Below are 12,890 nucleotides of genomic sequence, written 5' to 3'. Positions count from 1 at the left end.
TTTTTTTTTTTTTTTTTTGCTAAAAGCAATAATAACTTTTAAAAACCAATCTCTGACCCACCGCTTGACTGCAGCATTTCCTGACATGACATGAAGGAGCATTCAGAGCATAAACTTCCCTGATAGGCAATAATCCAGGCTACTTCAACAAGAATGGGAGAGATGTTTTGGTTCAGACTTCCAGTGAGCCATGCAGGGATGTCTTATTGTCTTTGATTCCTTCATTAAGACAAGAGCACAACACAGAAAAGCAGTACAAAATTAAAAGGAGAACTTTGCAACACACTGAGGCACAGAACTGATGCTTCTGGAAGTTTTCTGTGGTGAAAGGAAAGAAGAACTGTTGTAACAGCCTCCATCTGCCCTCTGGGTATCTAAGCAGGTGCTTTACGCAGACCAGTTGCTTGTCTCTCTCCCATGTGCTCAGTGCTTTAAACTTTCCCCTCCTTAGCTTCTGCTATGCTGTTTCAAAGTTGAGATGCTTTTCACTTTGGATGTAACACTAAGGCAAGCATTTCCCCTGCCAACACATCATTCTCCCACGACACTGAACCCTGCAACAATCTCTACCCTTTTTTGTTCTGCCAATAAACTCACTCTGTCCTACCATTGAGGATGATATCTTCATATACACTCAATTTATCCAAACATTTCTTTAGAGATTATTTCATGTTCGAGAGTCCCTAAAACAGCATCACACAGCAAGACTAATTTACCCTCATGACAGTCTCAGGTGGAGACAACACACAGTACTACAGTATCAAATTTACTTCATTAGCAGTAGTATGATGCAACCTGGCTAATATTCTGTCTTTCCCTTTAGTTACCTCCATAGGTATGTATAGAAATATACTTACTACAAAGAAATGATTGCAGGTCTCTTCCTGATCTTGTGTAACTGAGAATGCCCCAAACCTGAAGCAAGAGTTTTAGTAGTCATTCCAAAGGTTCCCATATGAATCACATTCATCACTGCCTAGGACATACCTACCCTTCTGTGTAGGTAGCTCGTCCTATCTTTTGTTGAAGGTAGCTGATTCAGTGGTCAATTTTTGACACCTATTAGTTATTATTTGTTTATGTCACCATTATTCTGTATTTTATTCCATATTCTGTGCCATTGCCCTTCCTCCCCTTCACCACAATGAACACTGGCTTTACTCCTGCTGAGTCAGGCTTGCTAGTTAACCTTCTGGTCCCTTACTGTGGAAACTGTACGATCAGATGAATCACTACCAACATTTGCTCTACTCAATATGGTGAAAGCCTTCTTGAGAAAAGATGTGCCCCAGGCAGCCACAGAGCAAATCACTGGGATGGCTACCAGATAACTTTATTCCCTCCCTGGCAGGAGAGAACAAGAGGTGTGTAGCTCACCTTGCTGGGCTGGTTTGTTAACAAAGACAGCATTGATATCTCCTCTTGAAAAGACTTAGAAAGGCAAGCTGAGTGTTTTTAATAGTGCATCTAATACATGGCCTGTAATGTAATGTAAGGTTAGGATAACTGGGCAAAACACATTGGCACGCTGTTTAATGTAAAAAAAATCTGACAGACAATAATCTGTCTGTCAACACTGTTGTTAAACAGCTACTGGAACAAACAAATCCTCTAAAAAAAAAGTTAGGAAACACAAATGAAAGTGAGATTGTTACTTTCAGCACGGTAATTATGCCTGGTAAATGTGTGCATGCATTTTATGATCAGACACTCTTAACAGACTTGCAACAATGTACTGTACCCTTCTATGGACAGTTTGGAATTACTTTGGTGATTGTGTAGGTTATGATGGATTTTAACTACTGTGATGTTTGCCTGTGCTATGACTGAGCACTAAGACCTTATAAATTATAATGAAATAAAGTAGAGGACTGGGGTCTAGTAGATAGACCACTGGACCAAGCCTCTGAATTCAGTTCACAGCTCTACTGTTTCACCCTCTCCCTCCTTGACTGGTCCTCGACAAGTTCCCTCACTTTTCTGACTTCTACTTTCTCTGTAAAAGAGACATAATATTTACTTTCTCTGAAATACATCTCTGAAATGTACATTCTTCTACAGAAGGGTGTTAGGAAAATCTAAATGTTACTTACTATTAAAGTATAACTTGATAGAGATTAGTGTATGACTGCAGTAGATTGCACCTTCCAACTACAACAGAGCAGGCAATCTTCCCGAGAGCCGTGCTTGCAGTAACTTCAATAGAAGGCCACACCAGTATGTCAGCAAAAGTCGCTTCCTGCTGTTTGCTGAAAGGATAAAGGTATTCTGTCACACAAACTTATTCAGATCTATCCAGGCAGAAGGTTCCGAAGTTCTACCTGCATCAAGCAGCTTGTCTGAAAGTCAAAGAAGTGAGAAGAAATTATGAGTGGTTAGAGCTTGGAAGAGATATGAGAAGTGCTGAGTGGTCTTAAAAAACAAAAAAAAACCCAAACCCAAAATGCATAGCCCTGACACCCCCCAAAAAAAAAAAAAGAAATAAAAACCAAACTTATTTTACAACTACTCTATTTCTGTTGCTATTTACTACATAATACCTGTAGTGCTATGGTGATCCATTTAGCGACACCAAAGGACAAGTTTTCGATAGGGACAAAAAATCTGTAACTCCAACTTTATGGAGCTGCTGAACTGGAAATGAGTTAAAGTAGCTTAAGAGCAGCAATAATGCAAACCCAGCGCATGACAGCACTTCTGAGGACAAACCTGAGAAACAGATTGTGTTTATGCATTCAAAAGGCATTACCAGGGAACGCTTTCGGAGCGGCACAGTGCCACCTGGTCACCTTTGGCCATGATGTCTGATCACACACATCTGGAAAGATTCATTGCTGAATGCAGCCACTTAAGTATAATATATAGATCTTTGGAACAACTGGAATGGTCTGACAAGATGCAAAAATACTTTTGCAATTCCCGTGGAAGACCTCGCAATATCTAATAAAGTGTTGGACAGGGCACTCTTCTGAAGACGTTCAAATAATAAATGTTCCCTGGCTAATCCAGTCACAAGAAGCAAGTGCCACAGGTTATTCGCTACTACATCTCTCTGTTAAAGATGAAATTTTGCTTAAAGGAAAGACAGCATTTATTCCAACAGATTCAAGTTGTGACAACATGAGTAAATTTTATTTTACCTAACTTCAGATGTCAACATGAGAGAAATGCGCACTTTAAGGGTGCAATTCATCTAAGGTGTTTTAAATACATGCCTAAAACAAGATGATATGAGACCAAGAGCACCCTGAAAGTGCATTTTTCTTTAACAGATACGGAAGGACTCTTGGGTAATTTGCTCAGACACATGGGTCTATAGGGAAGACATCTGTATCTGATTAGGTAAAACACACCCCATGAGATTGAATTTTGAGTAAAAATGCTTTTCTAAACCAAGCCAAGAGAGTCCAGTCAAGTGCAAAAACACAATTCAAAAGAAACATTAAACAAAACAAAAGGTACAAATGATGTAGTGAGATATAACAGATTCACTGTTCAACCTCCTGAAACTCTGATGGAACAGCTAAACACTGGAAAAGACTTAAGGAGAGGAACTGTGTGATGACAGCAAATTAGCACTCTTCGATGTGCATTAGGCAGGTTTCTGAAGGATAGTTAGGTGGCAGATGGAAACAGAAGACAAATTTTGAAAAATTTTTCATAGTAATACACTCAGATAACAGGTCAACTGCAAGTGCTGCAAAATAAACAAAATAATAAAGTAGCATGTTAATGTTACTGCTTTATAAATAAGACATCTTTCTTTTGGTGAGAACCTGATTTTGCTTCCTCTCCAGGAAAAGTGTTACCTGCATAAACAGCCAAAGATGATTGATAAAATGAGACACTGCATACCTAGTAATGTTTGGCCACTATACTGTACCATCCTGGAGGCAGCAGCAGCACACTGCGAGGCTGAATGAAGGATTAGGGTCTGCTACCCATGAAAATCAGACCAGCAGGGTGGTAACAGGCAAGACCGAGAAGTGGTTAAGATAATCTCAGAGTAAGCAGCTTCCTCTAAGAACCCAAAGAAGAAAAGGAAGTATGAGAGGTTATACACAAAAGAGCAAGTGTGGATCTAAACAGCAAACAGGTCTATAAATATGAAAAAGCACAAACACTAAGCTTTTTTTCAGATATCTTGTATGAGGTAACTACAGAGTCATAAGAAATAGGGGAAATAAAACCAAAGACTTCATAGATAAAAGCAGATGCCTGGTGTGCACAGACTAGCAAAGCTAAAGCTGGAACTGTCAGATTACAGGTGGAACAGTAGGAGATCAGAACGGATACACACAAACCACAGCAAGGATGGCTTCAGCAGGATCCCACTCAATACAAGTGTGAGCTGTAACAAGGCGGGCTGAGTCTGCGTCTAACAACAGCAGTGCAAGCAGGAGAGGGAATACTGGTTGGAAAACACAGCACAAATAAAGGGCTGTGCAGCAGACTAACAGCTCCCACATCCTAGCAACCTCTGCCCTCCCAAAGTAACTAGTTGTTTGCAAACAAACCTTACAAAAAACAATAGCTGTCAATATGAAATGGAGACGTCATCATGACGTTTAAGGAGTGAATTACTGATAGTAGAAAGAAAGCCTTTCACAGAGAAACCAAGTAGCCAGTTCTGCATACATCAGGATAGTCCATGGCACCAGTAATTTCCCTGAAGAAGAAATGGTTCGGTTTTTTTCCAGCATAGACTTGCCTCTTGCTTTTACCCAGAATGCAGTTTGTGAGGCACAACGTAATCATGAATCCTGTAGATCAAACAGCCATGAATGTTTCCAATGTGCAAACAACAGCCTGCAAAAGTGGGGAATTTTAACTTGGGTCTCCTAGACAATGTATCAAACTGAGCTTTTGTTTTAAAGAGGCCTGGAAATCATCATCAGTTCACATCTTCCAGGACAAAGGAATGAGAAAAGGCCGCAACTACTGGCTAAAAGTGTTGAAAACAATCAGAGAATTACTAATTATATTTTATTCCTGGCAGCTGTTTCCTCCAGGGCGGACTGACTGCTTAAACCTGTAGCCAGTAATTACAGCCCGTTTTTGCTGTCTCGCACTGAACAAGCTACACTGCTACAAGTCTCTTCTAGGAGTTTGCGACTCCCTGTTAATGTTTCTGCAACCACCCTTAGGGAAGTCATGACACTGCTCAAGATAATGAACATTATCTTCTCCCTTCAAGTTACAGCTCTTGGAAAAACATTTCTTTCTAACTGTCTTTTCCTTTTGGAATTGAGCCAAGAAACAGCAAAAGTGATATAGAGGAAGAAAGGGGATGGGTATCCGTGCCACACTGCCAGGCTTGGCATAGGCTCAGAATGGCAACAACTTCAGATAAGAGCTTTTCTTTACAAACATTAGTGTTTGCCACCCCCCACTCACCGGATCAAATAAACAATAATGGAGTGCTAAAGCCACATTAACCCTCCTTTCTCCACAAGTGACTCCACAACAGATGATAGCACACGATGGACAGATGGCAGAGACAGATGTTCAAGCTCTAAATCTCTTAACATCAGGGCCATAGAGCTCACTGATGCCCATGATCTTTTGTTTTAGTCTTTATAGGTTCTGGCCATGCATCTACTGGGTACTACATGACCTCCACACACTTGTTGCTTACCTTAACCAATTTCTTTGCTCACCCCTTTAAATCTGCACAAAGGAAATACAAGGGCTCTCCAGTAACTGTTGTCTGAGCAATGACACTATAAGCAGCTGCTTCTCTTGCTTCCATGAGATGCTTACCTGGGAGATGGAGTCCCAGACAATGATACGAATGACAAGTTGCTTCACCAGCAGGGAAAATCCCCTGACACAGTGAAATCTAAGATATTCAAACTCTTTAGTCCTTTGCATCTTGGGTGCAGAACATACGAAAGTTTCCTTGAAGGCTTTTTTGGGCCCCCTCCAGTGTTCTGTAGAACAGTCCTGCTGCTTTCAGCCAGAAAAAAAATTATGCCCCTTCAGCAGATGAATGACTGAATTATTTTGTCATTTACCAGCAGTTTTAGATCACTATCTAAGCAGAAAAATTGCATGTCCCTGGTAATTTTCTCAGCAGGAGGCCTTGTGTCTCAGTAATAATAGGCTTTCATACGTGAAAATAATCCACGGTGGCAAAACCAGATACAACAAGGTCAAGCAGCAACACCTTTCAAATGGCAATAATTGGGGGGGGCCGGAGGAACTATTCAGATTAATCCATTTGGCCTTATTGCAACTGCTAGAAGCCTGTGGATGGCACTTAGACAGTTCATACCATGGCCAAGGGCCACCAGAGCAGTCAGGACAGCACAAATCTCTGTTTTCTTCCAGTTTCTCAGATGACCTACCCTGTGGATTAGGCTAGTAGCCAGATAAGGCCGTTCTTCCCAGAATATGTTTACCTTCCACTTACATCAGTTCCGTTGACAACAGTGCTGTGGCGTCTAAGCTGGCGAAGAGCTTTAAGAATGGCAAGAGGTTTGGGAGTTCATGCCTGAAACTCCTGAAGTATTCCTCTCTTGGGTGACCCAGGCATACAGAAACTCTGGTGAATCACAGCTCCCCCAGCAGCAGGGTCAGTTTGAAGAGTTATGCAGCTGTATGTTGTGTCAGGATGCTCTCTTCCTCTCTCATCTGCTGAAAAATAAAACACTCTGTCAAAAGAAGTGGCAAAATTCTCATTGCCAAGTTATTGGACGCAGTGAGCTGAGAGTCTGAAAATGATGCATAATTCTGAATCTGTGAAGCTCCTATTTATTAAAAAGAAAGAGACAAACACAATTTATGGATCATGATAAATGATCTGCTGCTTAGTGGAGATAAATAACCAGCCACCTATTCTATCAAACACTGTGACATTTGTGTGCTCTTTTATTAAATGCATAATCAAGATGAAAAATCCATCCCTGGTGGAAGTTCTCTTCTTCCCAGGTTTGGAACGTCCTTCCAAAGGCAAATGAAGCATTCCAGCTACAGCTCCCTCAGGTTTTGTATCATAATTTGTGGGTTACATGCAGAAAGTTTTTTTTAATGGGTTTAGAACAAAATAGCCATGCAGAACTGAAAATACATTTTCCTTTCCTTTCAATAGAGTTTTTTCAGAAACTGCATTTAGATATGATATTCCTAAACAACTCTGATAGCCATGCTACCAGGAGTCCAAAATGTCCTTTTAGAAATCAGACTGGTGCAATTATCAGAAATTGCTTTCCAGAAGAAACTGAAAGCACAAATGTAATCCAAGAGAGGAATCAGAAACCGCAAATGCTAGAAACATTTGAAGTAGATCTTCAAGCCTTGAGATGTTTCCTTTATACATGCTTTTATGCAGTGGTGCGCACAGGAAGAGGCAGCCTTTGAAGGTCAGGGTTAGAAAGCGGAACCTTTCTTTTTATTGGTGAACATTTGCTCACTGAAACACTGTGTTTGACTCATTGGTTTTTCATCAAGTAATTTACAATTTACGTGCTGTACGTATATTCCTGGCAAATAAGTGCTATTCTGCTTGTAAGCGCATGCTATTACTATTCAAGCCTTGAAGTTAATTAAAAGACTAAATACCACATGCACCATTTGGCACCATTCAAATTACCATTTGTATATTTTATCCAAATATTATACTATTTTTACCAAACCACTTCATTAAACCAATTAAACATCTTCAAGTGGTCTGCTCTTCTCCTTTTCATTCGTCCTTTTACTCAACTTTACATTTATTGCTACCTGTTGTTTTAATTCTTACTTAGATAATTCTGTCCATTTTCTTTCTTCCCCTCTAATTTAAGTTCTGTAAACGTTTACAGTTTTCCATCATTTCTTAAATTTATTTTTTTTATGGATGGGCTTTAATAATCCCAAATGGGAGTTCTTTTGTAATTTGTTGCAATATTTTATGAACCTTATTCAATACCTGTTATTATACTTAACTGCTTATCTTTATATCTTTTTTTCCTTGTCTTCACACAATAGTACACATCCTTCTAGTATCAAATCAAGTCTGCCCTCGGAAGACTTTTTGCAACACTTAGATATTCCTCTTCCTACACTTGTCTAACTCCTCCTGTTTATGGCAGACTCACTATTCTGCTCAAGCAGTGGTTTTATTCTGTAGTTCCATAGTGCTAAAAAACTATATTTGTGCCTAGTCTGACCTTTGACATACTTTCTCGGAGTCAGCTTTTAAAAAGCCACATGTATCACTTCTTTGTGAATCTTGAGCTTTACAGAACCTAATTTCCTCTTCTCAAGGTATTTTGGGGATAATTAAGAAACATGCTTTTTTGACTGATTTTCAGAAACTGAAGGCTCGAAAGTCTTACCAAAGCCAATAGAAGCTACAGGGATTCAACTTCTCTGTCAGTCCCTGACAAAGGTTTTTGGCAACACCTCAGTTCATCACTTATAAGGCTTGGTACTTTGTCACAGATAATGGCTGCTTCAAAGCCATTTTAAGCCATCGATCCATCACTTTTCACATAGCAGTTTCCCCCTTCTTTTCCATTTACTACTTTCCTCTTCTTCAGCCACCCAGTTTATCTTCATCCCTCATTCTAGCCACAGGCCCGGCCTCTGGACACCACAGGAGAGGTAACTCTGCCAAGACTGAGACAACCCATTATTAAATCTTTAATCCTGATTCCCTCTTCCCCTTCCCTTTCCGGGCTGTCACAGTTGACACTCTCCCTGCTAGACAAACTGCTCTACCGCATTAGTAGAAAAATAGTCTGAGGTGACACTAGTCTGTGAGCCCCTCTTGGGGCTCTTACGATGGAGACCACAAGACCACTGTCTTTCTCTTGAGCGAGGGAAAAAAATATATGCTTGCAATGTAACTGGGTTTTTTGACATCCTATATTCCACCACACTTTATTGTGTTAACCTCTGCAACCTCGCAAATCACTCCTTAGCAATCACTGATTGCTGAACAACATGGCACTTCCAAGGCCTGTGTCTTTTCAATTCATTACATGTTTTTAGTTAAATAATTTCTTTAGGATTTTTAAAAGCTTTATGTGCTTCAGCTGGATCCATCTTCCTTTTTTTAATCCTGCATGAAAATCCAAAGTGTTTGATATTATACAGACAAGTAGCCTTTCAAACTCACTTCTATCCTGCTTGGTTTTCTTTTTATGTGGGAAATATTTTCATATAATCTCCCAAAGATGCTTATAAAAAGATAGAAAGACTCCCAAAGTCAGTCTTACACCATTTATTTCTTTGATGTTTGTCACTTCTTTCTCCAAGGCTTCCTAGGGAAAAACCCTTGACCCCGCAGCAGGGACCTAATCAAAAAGCAGCCCATAAAGTCCAACTACGTAACCGCTTGGGGTCCTCCTCCAGCTCTATTTTAAGCGATGGAAAAGGACCTAGACTTCCCCATTTCCATAATACACAGAGAGGGTGACAGAGAAGAGGAACGCATGGAAGGGAAAGCGTCCACCTCCTCGGAAGAAGTCCCCTCTCAAGGTTCTCCTTGCGCTGTACCAGGACCCGGAGTCCGGTCCCAGCAGAGGGTGCTGCTGCTCCTGCAGAGCCGTCGCCGGGGAGGCGGGGACACAACCATCGGGTCCCCGGCACCTCTGGGGGCTGGCAGCCCCACCGACCCTCCCAGCGGCAACCGGGTTTGGAGCTGGACCGAGCCGATAGCTCTAGGCAGAGTAACGTCATCTCGTGATAGGAGGTAACATCTTTTGTAACTGGGACAAAAAACTTGCGTGTTAGGTAATAGGACAAAACCCAACGAGATTACAGAGAAGAGAGATGCCTGAGTGCCTTTACGGTCCACGTTTCTACAGATGTGATCCCAGCTATTCAGAGTGGGCACTAAAATAAAGTATTTGTGAATATATGGTGAGCTTAAAGCTCAAAATAAACTAGAGTTTTCTAGACAAGCATGAATTTTACCAAAACAAGACAGGTTAAGTAGCTTACTGCAAACAGTTCACACGAATGTAATAACACAAGTGAGGGGTTTTTTTGCAGGTATTTTTAACAATATCTCTATCTGCAGGTCAGTATTGTCTTCCCTCATGTGAAGACATAGAGAAACTGGGATATAAAGATGGAAAATGTCTTCTACCGCTCACTCAACAAGCTGTTGTTAGAGGCGGGAAGACATCAAATCCTCCTGAATCCAACCCCAAGTCTCCAATCCTCTTGGCATGCTGGAGAAGTTTGACAAAGTACTTCTGCGCAAAGCTCAGAGACTTTGAAGTGTAATAAGCTTGGCCAAACAATATTGCTAGTCAGCCTTGGGATTGTGCAGCTGTGTGCTCCCTCACTTCATAACAGAAGCACAAAAATTATCTGTCACACTGCGTCAGACCAAAAGTCCATCTAGCCCAGTACCATTTTTCCACCAACAAACAATGGCAGATGCCAAAACATTAAAAATTTTAAAACACAGAAAACACAGGGGACGTTTTCTATTACTTCGTCTACCATTTCTGACATCCACCTCATCAGGGATTGTGTGAGCCAGGGGCTGTGGCTGTACCATCTTATTAAACAGCCACTGGCGGATCTATTCGCAGCAAAATTTTCCAACTCCTTTTAAGCCACTTATGCTTTTGGACTCCACAACATCCTGTGGCAGTGAGTTCCCTCAGTTAATCATATGTCAAAAGAAATATTACTTCCTCTGCTTGTGTTAAAACTGCTTCCTGATATGCTAATGTTGTATTATAGCACTAATTCCTTCTCTTGATACCTGAACAGCAAAGTACCTCTCCTGTAATCAATCAGGAGAAAGATGTCACAACTATTTTGTTTGCTTATACAGCTTCTGACTCACAAATACTTTTGCCGCATTTGTTGACACTGGATATGAAACAGCAGATTCAAATCCATTTTTGTTTTACTCGTACCACATTATATATCACGTTGACCTGAATCATTGGATTCTGACTTACACCTTATAGAACAAAAATACAGAGGTGATTGGCCTATGTATGAGTTGGAAGTAGTTGCTTTTCTCTTTTTTCCTTCCTGTGAAATATCCAGCATTAACTACTGAGACAAAGAGCATAGCAGAATAGATGGCTTTTGTTCTGTTTCTTCGAGCCTATTCCTATATGCCTGTGTTGTTGGGTTTTGTATTTGAAACTCAACACATTAAAATTATTACTTGTCATGGGCAAAACATATAATTGCCAGCATGAAGGATGCTATAGCTTTAATTAACCATTGCCTGCAGCCTCTTTCACTTACACACCAGTATCAAAACAAAAGCTATAACTTCGTCTAAAAAAGCAGCAACATGAAAAGATCAGTGGCTTTCAGACACTGTTCATTAATTTTTTTTGCATTTCCCTACCATTACACAACTTTTATATTACATCATGTAGTTCAGAGAGCTTTCCCAGTCCCAGCCCTTTATGGCGGTGTGCTTTTCAGTGCACACCACCAGCACCCCCGCCCCCCACCCAAAACTCCTCTCTCACTTTTCCTACTTGTGTAATTGCAGACAAAGCGCTATTATGCTGTGTTACCAAAATAAAGACGCCATCTATACTTCAGAATTGCACCAAAGTCTTGGCTGATCCAACAATAAAACTACATTAAAATCAGCTGATATTTCTCTGTAACAATTGTGCAGCATGAGTGAATCAAGGTCTAATATACTTCAGATGACTTTGATAATTAACTCCCTTGAGAAACTCATTTTCATCTGGGGACAGTAACAATGGTTCTCCAAAAGGAACAAAAAAGTTGATTTTTCCTTTACAAATTCCCTGATGATGCAGGACAAACTTGCAATTAGTCCATGCAAGAAATAAACATGATTTTAAGGAACAGCTTATATCTCTTTGTGTTACATTGATTTCAGGACCAAAAAAGGAAGTCAAAATTCCCAGGCTCTTCAACATTATTAAAAAAATAGTGTATTGATCTGTTTAGCCTGTAGCAGGGTTTGATGGGACAGAAACACTGCAGGATTTAATATGACAAGGCTTTAGAACCTGATTATGCAGGATGGGTTATGGGGAAAACTATGCAAATGTAAAGTCCTTGTTATGCAACTCCAGGCAATTCAGTTGGTGGGAGTTCTCCTTACAAAACAAGAGGTTATGTTCAGAGTTGTGAAACCTGGGTGGGGCTACAAATGAAATATTCAGGCAGATGATACACTTGGTAGTCAGTGGCTAAAGTTATTCCAAGGAAGTGAGTCCACGCCAAATGAAAGAGGAAAAAAAAATCCAGTCTTGGCTCCCTACAAATGGGGTATGCTGGCTGGTTAAGTACCCTAGCGCAAGCAACGGAAAAGACCTCATGGGCTCATAGGGTTCATCTTTGCTTTCCATTATCTTTACAAACTGCTGCTCAGCGCTCTTCAGCTCAGCAGTCTGTGCCACAGCTACATGGCAGCAGGGCCCCTGCTACTGTACTCAACAGCCAGTGCATTGCCATTTCCCCATTTCTGTGTGACAAGTTCCTCAAAATAAGAAACTGCTGTAGCAAAAGCCTCTCCACAACTAGCAGATGAACATTCCCTGGAAAAATACATTATGATGATTTTTATCAGACCATCTTTTTCCAGATTTTCTTCTTCCTCTTTCTGGCCATCTGATAGATTCTTGGCCTTTTAAATCACTCAAACCTCACACATCAAAACTGGTACTCCTTCAGCATGTGCAGTCAGCACAGTTTTGGACCTCGTGACTCACTGCTTCACTTATTGCTCAGCCATAGGTGCAGGGAGGCAATGTGCACTGCCTCAGTCCTCACTGATCTCACAGTGGGGTTTAGCTTATCCATACCATCAATGCACCAAGATGAAGCGAAGTTCTTAAATTGCAGTACATCGGGTCTTGGTCCTGTATGATCAAGAAGGGAACAAAAGCTCTGGCCCTTTGCCCAGTGGGTATCTCCTGCAGAGTCAGGCCATT

Source organism: Charadrius vociferus, unplaced genomic scaffold (assembly GCF_000708025.1).
Source record: "Charadrius vociferus isolate BGI_N301 unplaced genomic scaffold, ASM70802v2 scaffold26, whole genome shotgun sequence".
Taxonomy (NCBI): Eukaryota; Metazoa; Chordata; class Aves; order Charadriiformes; family Charadriidae; genus Charadrius; species Charadrius vociferus.
Note: the sequence above shows the minus strand (reverse complement) of the source record.